At 47.3% G+C, this 13,049-nt stretch overlaps 3 non-coding genes across 3 annotated transcripts; all 3 read left to right on the forward strand.

Annotated features, from left to right (window-relative positions):
• Positions 1-684: 684 nt before the first annotated feature.
• LOC118840560 lies at positions 685-853 on the forward strand. Its single transcript, XR_005009737.1, has one exon. It is a non-coding gene; the product is annotated as a U1 spliceosomal RNA (small nuclear RNA).
• Positions 854-7,045: 6,192 nt separating this feature from the next.
• Positions 7,046-7,236, forward strand: LOC118840606. The gene has a single exon (XR_005009777.1). It is a non-coding gene; the product is annotated as a U2 spliceosomal RNA (small nuclear RNA).
• Positions 7,237-10,626: 3,390 nt separating this feature from the next.
• LOC118840537 lies at positions 10,627-10,790 on the forward strand. The gene has a single exon (XR_005009718.1). It is a non-coding gene; the product is annotated as a U1 spliceosomal RNA (small nuclear RNA).
• Positions 10,791-13,049: the final 2,259 nt, after the last annotated feature.

Raw genomic sequence — 13,049 nt, forward strand, 5'->3', positions numbered from 1 at the left:
AAGTCGAATGTGTGCCTCTATAACCAGAGGCAGAAGATTCATCCCTTACTCCTTCCACCCTTTCATAGGCAAGGTACAGGTCATACATCTTATTCAACTAATGTTCAAGTAAACAGATTTGCAAGTAGCTTGAGTCACATGTTACATTTTACAGGGATAAATCATGAAATACTTGGTGATATTAAAAGTACAACATGAAATCTAAAGAAGTGAACATTACAGATGTAAACTTCAATTATAAATAGATCACAAAGGAATATTCTGATCCGTTGCATATAAATTGCTAAAGAGATACAGTCACTTCTCTCTATACTCTTCTTAAGAGCTCAGGCTGAGCGCTGCCAAATTCCTGTTTTATCTCTATATTGGTGCTCCAGCCAAGTTCGGCTGATCAGCCAATAGATGACGGACTCCCGTGGGGCAGGTTTGATGACTGACGTAAGTAAGGGACAGACCGTTATGCAGATGAGGAGACTTGTACTGACATTTTCTCTAAGCAGATAGTGCGTTTGGAAAAGGTGGGTTTTAGGGTCTGAGGGCCTTTTGAGGGTTGAAGGGCTTGCCGGTGTACGTCGTTTGTGTGTATGTAGAGTGCGTTGCTAGAAAGTGGAAGCGTCGGGTGAGTGATCGTGTCTTTAGAGTGTGTGTATGGCGAAGGAGTGGTGGAGGGTGGGTATGTGTGGCATACTTACCTGGCAGGGGTGATTCCATGATCACGAAGGTGGTTTCCCCAGGGCGAGGCTTATCCATTGCACTCCGGATGGGCTGACCCGACCCCTGCGATTTCCCCAAATGCGGGAAACTCGACTGCATAATTTGTGGTAGTGGGGGACTGCGTTCGCGCTCTCCCCTGATCTGCGAGTTCCAAGAAAAGTTTTCGTTCTCTCTTTCTGTCTCCTCCCAGCTTTTCTACCTTTCTAGCTCCCCTGCGCCCGCTCTCTCTTGCCTCGTGTTCCTGTTTCGCCCGTTTCGCCTTCGCTTCTTAGTAATGTTCTGCTGGGGCTGGCTTCTGAACTGTTTCGCGTCTTGTGTGGTGCTGCGTGTGGTTTGCTCTTCGTTCTCGAAGAGTACCGTGACGTCAGAGACGTGGCGCCAGAACTTGCAAGCGGATTGCATTATAGTGAGGGAGGGCAGTGCAAAATCACCAACCTCACTTTCTTCTCCAGAGCCATCTGCCAGATCCAGAGCCACTTGCCAGATCGAGTTGCTCGATCAGGACAACTGGAGGTGGCCCAGGATGCAGAGGGAGATCTTGGCCTTTTTAAGCGAAGGCCTTTCTGAGTTCTCACTTTGACTGAGGCAACAGCCCATTCACGAATTAGGGCTGTATAACAAGTGAGACAAGGGCTGGCCCTTTATTTAAAAAAAAAAAAAGAATATCAAATCAAATCAAATCAAATCAAACTGGGAGGTGGGAGATCATCTGGGTCATTTTTGGTCAAAAGAGAAACAAATACTATTTACATGCATTCTGGGTCCAAAAAATAACCATTAAGTGGTGCTTGGGCAAGGGACCAATCAATCAAGGAGAGCTACCGTGAATTGGGTTTTAGGCATGGTTTTAAGAAAGAAATCTAGCCTGCAAACCCCAAGTTATCAAGGTGGGCTTAAGTCATCAAAACTGACCTTCCTTTGGGCAGAGTACTCTCAGGTAAGGGCATGACACCGCCAGGAGAGGTGAGGAGAAGGAAGGGGAGGAGCAGCTGAGTTGCCCAACGGGAACTGGCCAGTTGGGTTCCTCGGCCACGCCCCCAAACTCCTCCCCCTCCACCACCACCCCCCACACACATTAGGCAGCTCAGTCTACTCACACGTTGTGGGTTGTCTTTCATTCTCGAAGAGGACCATGACATCAGGAAGACGATGCCATGACTTGCAAGGGAATTGGATTACAGTGAGGGAGGCCTGTGCAAAGTCCCTAGCCTCACTTTCTCCTCCAGAGCCATCTGTGTCCCGTGGCCAGATATAGAGCAGGACAACTGTAGATGGCCCCTATTTTGAGGAACGAAAAACTGGGGGCTGGCATGAGAAGGGGCTGCTGCATTCAAACTTTCTTTTGCACGTTCTTCACTTGGGTTTTTCTTTTGATATGTCAAACTCACACCTACCCATTCTTTTGCTTTCCATGTAATACTAGACAAAATTCTTCAGAAAAGAGAAACGTCTTAGTCGTTTGCTTAGTTTTTCTCGCCAGCTCTCAACTTTTCGATTCCCATTTTCTTGTTTTCTCTTCTCCAGCTGATGGCTACAGTGGATATGTATGTATATTCACGTGTGTTTTCTCTCTGTGCTGGCAAGGTTGAAGAATGCTCCACAGATCTGGGAGGGAGAGTCATTTCAATAATTTTTATTTTAATTCAACAGTGACTATTCTCAGGGTTATATCATTTTTTAAAATTTATTTATTTATTTTTAGTTTACCACACACGGTTCTACATAATTTTGAGTTCCAGATTTTCTCCCCTCCCTCCCCCCTCACTCCCCAAGACGACCTGGAATCTCATATAACTACCATGTATAACTTCGCATTGAATTAATTTATACACTAGTCAAGTTGTGGAGAAGAATTATGACCAATGGAATGAATCATGAGAAAGAAGAGACAGAACCAAAAAAAAAACCCCAAAAACAAAAACAAAAGAGAAGCAAAAAAGGCGAGCATGTAGTGCGCCTCAATCTGTATTCAAACTTCACAGTTCTTTCTCTGGATGAAGATAGCATTCTCCATCGTGAGTCCCCTGGAGTTGTCCTTGCACCTTACGTTGCTGAGAACAGCGAAGTACGTCAGGGTTGGTCCTCACGGAATCCATATATCTGTGGTTGTGTACAATGTTCTCCTGGCTCTGCTCCGCTCACTCAGCATTATGTCGTGTAGGTTTTTCCAAGTTGTTACGAAGTCCGTATCATCCCCATTTCTTACGGCACAATAGTATTCCATTACCTTCATATACCACAGCTTGTTCAGCCATTCCCCAATTGATGGGCATCCCTTTGATTTCAAATTCTTTGCTACCACAAAAAGAGCTGCTATAAATATTTTTGTACATATGGGTCCTTTTGCCACTTGTGTGATCTCTTTGGGATACAACCCTAGGGTATGAACATTTTTATAGCCCTTTGGGCATAGTTCCAAATTGCTCTCCAGAATGGCTGGATCAGTTCACAACTGTACCAGCAATGTAATAATGTTCCAATTTTCCCACATCCTCTCCAGTGTTTATCATTTTCCTGTTTTGTCATTATAGCCAATCTGATAGGAGAGATGTGGTACCTAAGAGTTGTTTTGATTTGCATTTCTCTAATCAGTAGTGATTTCGAGCATTTTTTCATATGCCTATAGATATCTTTAATTTCTTCCTCTGAAAACGGCCTGTTCTTATCCTTGGACCATTTCTCAATTGGGGAATGACTTGTATTCCCACAAATTTGTCTCAGTTCCCTGTATATTTTAGAGATGAGGCCTTTATCAGAGACATTGGTTGTAAACATTTTCTCCCAATTTTCTCCTTCCCTCCTCATCTTTGTTGCATTGGCTTTTTTATACAAAAACATTTCAATTCAACATAATCAAAATTATCCATTTTTCATTTTGTAATGCTCTCTCTCTCTTGTTGCATCATGAATTCTTTTCTTTTCCATAAATCTGATAGGCAGACTATTCCTTGCTCTCCCAAATTGCTTATGGTATCAGTCTTCATTCCTAAATCATGAACCCATTTCGACTTTATTTTGGTATATGGTATAAGATATTGGTCTATGCCCAGTTTCTGCCCTACCATTTTCCATTTTAACCCTCTGATCCTTTAATGTAGAAACGGTTAAATCTTGCGTTGTCCTGACTATGCCAAACATGGCATAAGTTAGGACAGCAGTGTCGCAGTGGGATTTATGTGGCCTGCCTGCAAACATAGAGACTGACAGAAATGCTTCAATAAAGGAAGCTGAGCTACCGCAGACAGAGCTTTCACGGAAATGGCCAATCAAAATATATTGTCTACTGTTTCATTAAAAACCTAAAGTTGGACAGCCCTGAGTTAGGACATGAGGTAGGGGCTGGGTAGTTACCATGGGGCCTATAAGGAAGTTAGAATATTGGGGCTGGGGCAGCTCTATTACGACTCCATCATTCCCCCCCTCCTCCCAACGAGCCCCCCCCCCCACCGCCCCCGAGAGGTGGGACCCAAAAACATTTGGGAAAAGGGATGGAGGTCTCTGCTTCTGTAGCTTCTTCAGGCTGGCAAAGAGTATAGAGCTGTCCCTCCCTCAGTGGGTCCCAGAGGGGAGGGGCAGGATGGAAATGAACTGCACAGGAGCTGCATCCAGGGGATGGACGATCTTGACTGGGCACTCCAGTGTCTGTTGGCATTTGTCCTGTAGGGTCATCTGGAAATTGATGGAGGCCAGTCTGGAGGAGACCAATTGAGCCAAAAGATTTAACGTACAAGGCCCAAACAGCACGAGGAAAAAAATAATGAGGAGGGGGGTCAGAATGTGGGAAAGGATTGAGAGCAACCAAGGGCCCCAGGTGGAGGTGGAGCCACTAGAGAGTAGGTCATGGTGTAATTCCTTTGTCCATCCTACCTTCTCCCATGTTTTCTCATCTCTAAGTTGAAGCTGATGTGAATTATTGATGTACATACAGCAAGATGTATTGGTAACAGCACAGACTCTTCCTTCAGAGGCTAAGAGATAATCTAAAGCCATTTGATTGCTCAGGACCACATTAGCTAGAGAATTAAGAGATTCCTGACGTTCAGAGAGTGACTGAGAGGTCTCCTTGCCTAGGTCCCTGAGTGTCTGGGTAATATTGGCAAGCACAGCCTCACGATCTAAATAGGGTGCAGTAAGAGTATTAGCATTTTCAAAAACAGAGAAACTGATCGGAGGTGGCTGGTGAGAGCAAGTAGTAGAAGTTAAGAACAAAACAAAACAAGACACTAAGGAGTGCAAGGAGAGACAGGATCACTTAGAGGGTGTCACCTTTTTTCTTTTGCAGTCCTCTTGGGTAGCTCCTTCGGAAACAACAATTTCAGGTCTTCAAGCAGCTCACGGGTATATCCAGGGGTGTCTGGAGGGTCTGGATTACCTGGGGAAGTAAAGGGAGGAGGGGTGCAGGTTTAACTCGGGACCCATAGATCCAGCTGGGGAGGCCCTCAAGTTTTACTGTGGTGAGAGTAGTGAGAATGACCCGACAGGGGCCCTTCCACTTTGTATCTAGGCATTCCCTCCCATGGGCCTTCCAGGACTTAAAGTAAACCGTGTCTCCCGGGTACACAGGACCGGAAACTTGACCAAAATGGTCGTCTGGTTTGGGGAGGTGTGCATTAGCCTTCCAGACTGCTCCAAGCAGAGTTGCAAACTGGCTGATTAAGTGTTGCTCTGGATCTACAAGATTGTCAGGTGTTAAGAAAGGCCTCCCATAGAGAAGTTCAAAGGGACAAAGTTTGATATTTTCCCAGGGAGTGATCCAAACCTGTAGCAGGCCCACAGGGAGGACTTTTACCCAGTCCCGTCCATTTTCCTGGCATAATTTGGTCAATACACGTTTGAGGGTGTGATTCATCTTTTCTACTTTACCTGATGGTTGAGGATGCCAGGCGGTGTGCAAATGGCAAGTGATTTTTGAGAGCCTCAGCCATGTCTTGAGTTACTTGGGAGGTGAAGGCAGGCCCACTGTCACTTTGCAGGGAGTGGGGGCAAACCAAAGAGGGGAATGATTTCCTTTAGGAGGACTTTTGATAACCTCCTGGGCTTTTTCAGTTCGGCAGCGAAAAGCCTGCACCCAGTTAGTAAACGTGCCTCCTAGAACAAGTAGGAGCTTAAAGCCTCTGCAAGGTGGCATGTGGGTGAAATCTATCTGCCAGTCGTTAGGTGGACACGTGCCTCTCCTCTGAACAGGTTTTAGAAGGGGAGGGAGCTTGACGGCTCCTTCAGGATTCACTTGGGCACATATGGGGCACACTCAGCAAACTTCCCAGATAGTTTCTCCCAGTTTGTGGCCAGTGAAAAATAGGTCTCACTAGAGACCGGAGGGCATCCTTCCCTAAGTGAGTGGCCTGGTGTAAGTCAAAAAGCGGCTTCCGTTGGCCCTTTCCTGGCATGAGAAGTTGTCCTGGGGCTGTCTGGAACCATCCTGAGGGGGAGAGTGTGTACCCCTTTGCATTAGCAAGAGCCTGTCCTCGGAGGCTATAGCAAAGCGTATAGGAATCAGGGAGCTCCGCCATTAAGGGAGCCAGCGCAACAGCATGGTGGGCAGCCTCTTTTGCAGCTATGTCTGCGAGTCTAGCTATTCCCCATAGGTTGTTCTGATTTCCCTTTCTGGTGGCCTTTACAAAAAATGAGAGACACCTCTTGTGGCTTATGAACCGCCGGGAGGAGGTGGCAGATTTCCTGCGCATGCTTAAGAGGGGAGTTTTTTGGCTGTTAAAAAATCCTCTTTCCCTCCAAATGGCCCCATGAGCGTGTAAAACATGAAAGGCATATCTGGAGTCAGTAAAAGTATTCGCCCTGTGATTTCCCCCTAGTTCTGGGGCCCTCGTAAGCGCTAAGAGTTCAGCCTTCTGGGCAGAGAACCCAGGGGCTAGAGGTTTTGCCTCAATGGCACAGCGGAGACTAACTCTTGAGGTCACGGAAGAGGAGAGGGAAGGGAAGGATCTCAGAGGTTCCCGGCGGGACGTGAATTCTCTGCCCCTTCCTGACTCCTCCCCCTTCCTCCGCCCCCGCAGGGAAGCCGTTGGTCGTCTGGGCGCAGAAGTGAGGAGTGCTATGCAAATGAGGAGTTGCCGAGTAGGCAAGATTTTTCTGGGTGCCGGGAGAGTGCCTTCTTGCCTAAAGAAAGTGCTAAACTTGGCCAAAGTGCGTTTTCTCGTGGATTTTTTTTTGGGTGACGGTCTGGCTGTGTGAAGGCTCAAGGCTGGCGGCGGTTTTCGCGGGTGTAAGGAGGTGGCTTGGGGAGGCGGTGAGGCTTGGCAGACTACTTGGTAGTCATCACGTGCGTTAAAGGATGGTGTTGCGAAGGGGCAGGGGAGTGAGAAAGCCGTCCGTTATCGCTTCTCGGCCTTTTGGCTAAGATCAAGTGTAGTATCTGTTCTTATCAGTTTAATATCTGATACGTCCTCTATCCGAGGACAATATATTAAATGGATTTTTGCAAGTAGGAGTCGGAATAGGAGCTTGCTCCGTCCACTCCACGCATCGACCCGGTATTGCAGTACTTCCGGGAACGGTGCACCTCCCTCCGGGGAGTTTAAGATTCGGTCTGAAAAGTAAGACTAACATCTGGTGTACTTCCTCGCTTCGCCGTCTTTAAGCCTTCCATCTCCCGGGCCGTGCGTGACGTTTCTCTCTGGTTTCGGTCACTTTTTTTCCCGTAGCACCCGCCTTTGCTTGCAAGTCGAGCGTCCTTGCCTCTGCTATGCGCAAAAAGTCTTTTGTTCTGTTTCGTTTTGTTTTGTTTTTGGAGGCTGTGACAGACTGTGCTCGCGAGGAGGAGTCGGTAGTAGTTTCCTGCGTTTGTGCGGGGAAGGGCATGAGGTTAGGAGGCCATTCTCGGGCGTCTAGACGGAGGAGGGGTTTGGTTTTTGCCTAAGTTGTATGTCTCTAAGAGCTCATTTGATTGTAGGTGTTCTCTAGCTTTGTTCCACGGACGTGACAGGGAGAGTCCCGAGGAACTTGTATCTCTCTGGTTTCTCTGTGGAGTTAGCTGTTTGCATGCCTTCATTGTCAAAATGTTTCCTCTGCGGAGGTAACAGTTTCCCCGCCTTCGTCGTCAAACCGCATCTTCTGCAGGGCAACAGTTTCCATACATTCGTTGTCGTGCTGTAGCAGTATAACATTCCTTCGGAATCATTTTGGACAAATTTCTACACCATACCACTCCACGAAGTACTTAAATGGATCCGGTCGTTCTCCGGCTCCCTTAGAACCAATTAGGCGAAGAGGGCAAGAGGGAACGGAATGGGAGGGCTTCCTTAATTGCCAGGTCAGATCTACTTTAATGGTCAATGGTAGCCACGAGCTAAGCCCCCTGAGTCAAAGAAATAGAGTGTCTGTGCCAGGTGTCGAGTAGGGGAAATAGAAAGGTTTAGGAAACGCGATGCCTCTCCTCAAAGAGCTTTCCCCGTCCCCGTTCCCTGGCAGTGATACCACATCCAATCCATGAGGAGAGTACGAAAGAGAACACAAAAGCAAAGGATTCGAAACAAAAACACTCTTCGAGAACTGAATGGGGAAAATAATTCCCCCCACCCCGAGAAAATCAGGAAATTTCATCCAGGTGGGTTCCAGTTTCCAGAAGCAGAAATGGGGTGTATGGACAAAAGGGAGGAAATAGACAGTTTGTGCAGATAAAGGATATTTCATCCCATGGGGAGGGGGGCGCTGTGTGGGTCGGCGAGAACACAAGCCTAAAAGTACACTGAGTAGATCTGTGATGCTGGGGAAAAGGAGCCTCAGTCTCTTCCTCTGTAAAACGGGCATGATAAATACTGGCACAACCCACCTTCCTGCTCTTTTTGTAGGGAAAATGCTTTCCAAGTCTTAAAGCACAAGTCAAAGAGAACCTAAGTGGCATTATGAGGACAGGCTGCTGTGGCCAGCAAAAATCAAAAGGAAAAACACAAGAGGAGCTATTTGCTCCTAAACCAGGTAGAGGCTGTGGTCAGTGTGGAGGATATTCCCCTTTGTCAGAACAATTCATCATCCCTCTGACTAAATTATCAGGGAATAATGAGCAGAGACTAGTGATCTCCTAATGATGAACGATCCCTGGTATTATGTGACCTGGCATTACGACCCTGACAGAGCGTCTAATGCATGAGTCAGGAAACTCGGAAGACTAGAGTTCTTTGGATTATCACAAATCCTGTTTTCTGAAGCCACTGGGAAAAAGAGGCTAAAAACCACAGGGAAAGGAAAGAACAAGGGGGAGGGAGGGACCCCACTGGCAATGAATGATTTGTTGTCTGGTCATGTGGCTCATGGCAACATTGTGAGGGTGCGTGCGTGCGTGCGTGTGTGTGTGTGTGTGTGTGTGTGTTTGCTCACCTGTATAGAAAATAATCGGTTCCCTTTGCTTTCTAGTTATACCCAAAAGGCAATGAACCAACAAGCATCTATTCATCGACTATGTTGGGTACTGTGAGAGAGCAGGTAGCAAAATTATTGCGTAGAGAATATAAACAAAATACCTGAAAGTTGACTTTGGGAGGGAAGGCCTCCCACCTCTTAGCAGAGAGATGCAGATCGAGATATAGGTGTCCCACGCGGCCAATGAGTGGGGTGAGAGGGGGTTGCTTTTGTTTGAATAAGCTTAGCTGTGACAGGAGAGGGAGGGCAAGTGGGGACTGTAGTTTTAGTGATTCCAGAAAGAAAGGAAGGAGCATCTTCGCACTTTAATAAACGTGCTAGAAATAAAAGAGAAGGCAGTTAATACGCAGGCACAGAGCAGCAGAACGGCTTTGGAAGGGGCGTATGGATTTTGATTACCTACCCTACACACACACATTCCAAAGTATACTGCAATTCAGGGTTTCATTGGCAATCCTCCGTCATTTCCTGGTTGCATACGGAAATGTTCACGTTTGTTGATGTTTGTCAAGTTCATAATAATACAAAATTATAATAAAAAAAATTAGGGGAGGTCAGGCTCTCGGGATGGGGAATCTGGAAAGGCTTTACGTGGAAGGTGGTGGGATTCTAAGAGTATAGGTGGTGAGGAGGGAGTGCGTTGTAGGCAGGGGAGAGAGCTCCAGCAAAGGCCTAGAGAGGGGAGATGGAGCGTCCTGGGTGAACAACAGGAAGAAGAGCAGTTTTAGCTGCAGTGTAGGGTGCAGGAAGGGGAGGAATAAAGCTTGAGAAGTAAAGGTAGATTGGGGCCATGTTGTGAATGGCTTTCAACAGCAGAGGAGTTTCTATTTTATTCCGGCCGCAAAAAGAGAGCCACCGGGGTTGACCGAGTAGGAGAGTGACGTGGTCAGGGCAATCGGCTTGGCAGGTGGGTGGAAGATGGGTGGAGAGAGGAGAGAGCTGCGGCGGGGATTCGGACCAGGAGGCGAGAGGTGATGCCCAGGCCCGGAGTTCCTTTCTGGGGCTGAGGAATTTGGAAAAGGCTTCTTGGAAGAGGCCAGATTCGGAAATGTCGAGAGAAAGGAGGCGAATGGAGACGAAGGGACAACTCATTTTAATGTCTCTGTCAGTTCGGGTGGTCTCCGTTTAAAAGGGGGAAAAGAAAAAGGAAAGGGAAAGGAAGGGAAATGCCATTAGGATGAGGAAATGCCTAGTGCTGCCCACAGCGCTCGGTTCGTTTCCTTGTCCAAGTTCCGGTGGAGACAGTGCGGGGTTAGCTGGCGGTCTGTGGCGGGCTGGGTGGGTGACGTGAGGGAAGGGCAGGCCGTATGCAGATGAGGAAGCTTGCGGGCGAGTATTCCCCGACTTGGTCTGTGGAATACAGAGATTTCACGGGGTAGAGGGGATTAAGTGTGGTGCTCGGGTTTGAAATGTAGGGCGACATTGGTGTGTTTTGGGCCTGGAGCTTTGTGTAGGCGAAGTGGAAGTGCTGTGTGAGTGTTGCCATGTGTTTAGTGTGCGTGTGTGGTGAGGGAGAGGGCGTGCATGGAAGTGCATCGCATACTTACCTGGCAGGGGTGATTCCATGATCACGAAGGTGGTTTCCCCAGGGCGAGGCTTATCCATTGCACTCCGGATGGGCTGACCCCTGCGATTTCCCCAAATGCGGGAAACTCGACTGCATAATTTGTGGTAGTGGGGGACTGCGTTCGCGCTCTCCCCTGATCTGCGAGTTCCAAGGAAAGTTTTCGTTCTCTCTTTCTGTCTCCTTCCGGCTTTTCTACTTTTCTAGATCCCACGCGCCCGCTCTCTCTTACCTCGCGTTCCGGTTTCGCCCGTTTCGCCTTCGCTGCTGCGACTGGTTTCCCAACTGTTTTCGCCTCTTGTGTGGTGCTGCGTGTGGTTTGCTCTTCCTTCTCCAAGAGGACCGTGACTTCAGAGTGGTGGCGCCACAACTTGCAAGGGGATTGCATTACAGTGAGGGAGGGCTGTGCAAAATCACCAGCCGCACTTTCTTCTCCAGAGCCATCTCGGTCCACTTGCCAGATCCAGTTGCTCGATCGGGACAATTGGAGGTGGCCCAGGATGCAGCGGGAGATCTTGGCCTTTTTAAGCGAAGGCCTTTCTGAGTTCTCACTTTGACTGAGGCAACAGCCCATTCAGGATTAGGGCTGTATAACAAGTGAGACAAAGGCTGGCCCTTTACTTTAAAAAAAAAAAGAAAGAAAGAAAAAGAAAACAAATCAAATCAAATCAAATCAAATCAAACTGGGAGGTGGGAGACCCTCTTGGTCATTTTTGGCCAAAACTATTTACATGCATTCTGGGTCCAAAAAAATAACCATTCAGTGGTGCTTGGGCAAGGGACCAATCAATCAAGGAGAGCTACCGTGAATTGGGTTTTAGGCATGGTCTTTAAGAAAGAAATCTAGCCTGCAAACCCCAAGTTATCAAGGTGGGCTTAAGCCATCAAAATTGACCTTCCCTTGGGCAGAGTACTCTCAGGTAAGGGCATGACGCCCCCAGGAGAGGTGAGGAGAAGGGAGGGGAGGAGCAGCTGAGTTGCCCAACGGGAACTGGCCAGTTGGGTTCCTCGGCCACGCCCCCAAACTCCTCCCCCTCCACCCCTCCGCATGAGGCAGCTCGGTCTACTCACACGTTGTGGAGGACCATGACGTCAGGAAGACGATGCCATGACTTGCAAGGGAATTGGATTACAGTGAGGGAGGCCTGTGCAAAGTCCCTAGCCTCACTTTCTCCTCCAGAGCCAGATATAGAGCAGGACAACTGTAGATGGCCCCCATTTTGAGGAACGAGAAACTGGGGAGCTGGTATGAGAAGGGGCTGCTGCATTCAAGCTTTCTTTTGCACGTTCTTCACTTGGGTTTTTCTTTTGATATGGCAAACTCACACCTACCCATTCTTTTGCTTTCCATGTAATACTAGACAAAATTCTTTAGAAAAGAGAAACGTCTTAGTCGTTTGCTTAGTTTTTCTCGCCAGCTCTCAACTTTTCGATTCCCATTTTCTTGTTTTCTCTTCTCCAGCTGATGGCTGCAGTGGATATGTATGTACATTCACGTGTGTTTTCTCTCTGTGCTGGCAAGGTTGAAGAATGCTCCACAGATCTGGGAGGGAGAGTCATTTCGATAATTTTTATTTTAATTCAACAGTGACTATTCTCAGGGTTATATCATTTTTACCAAAAGGAAAAAAAAATAGTAGTTCTCAAAACCAGCAAAGAGTTTTCTGAAATTCTGTACCAGTTTTCATAGAAGTGACAGACAACTGACTCGGTGTCCTGCATAAATATAGACATGGGTTTGTTTTCCTCCTGGTCCTAGGCATTCAGATGGTCCCAGATGGTTTGCCGTGGAGTTCCCGAAAAGTCACTTTTAAAAGCATGTGCCATTTTTGGGGAGATTGGCTTTGGTTTACGCGACAAAGTAGGCACCTTTTCCTGTGTGGCTGTTTCTTAAAACAAACAAACAAGCAAACAAAGAAACAACAGCAACAAAATACTCAAATGTTCAACAAACGAATGTGTATTTGTTTGTATCTGAACCAAATTTTTTGAAATCCCAAATACAGAACTGAAAAATACTGATGAGGGAGACAACTACAGGGCCCACACCGGGTACAAGTGATGGAGTCAAAGGCAGCTAATATGTTTTTTATGGGAAGTAGTGTTTTATTGAGGTGCTGCCCAGAATTTGAATCATGCAGGGGTTTGCATTTCGCATTAGGATCCTAGCTCCCTTAAACAGGGCTATTCCATTGGGACAAGGGTTTATGCTGATGAAGAATCAGGAAGTGATGTCATGTATCTAGCTGGACCCCGAAAAATCAAAGCTGAGAAGCTAGGAATTGTGGATGCTGAAGGAAAGAGCACACAACTCACATAGCACAGATAATCTGGGTACAAGGAGAACTAACACTGCAAAGGGGTGTGTGTGTGTGTGTGTGTGTGTGTGTGTGTGTGA

This window comes from Trichosurus vulpecula, chromosome 2, assembly GCF_011100635.1.
Source record: "Trichosurus vulpecula isolate mTriVul1 chromosome 2, mTriVul1.pri, whole genome shotgun sequence".
NCBI classification, from domain to species: Eukaryota; Metazoa; Chordata; class Mammalia; order Diprotodontia; family Phalangeridae; genus Trichosurus; species Trichosurus vulpecula.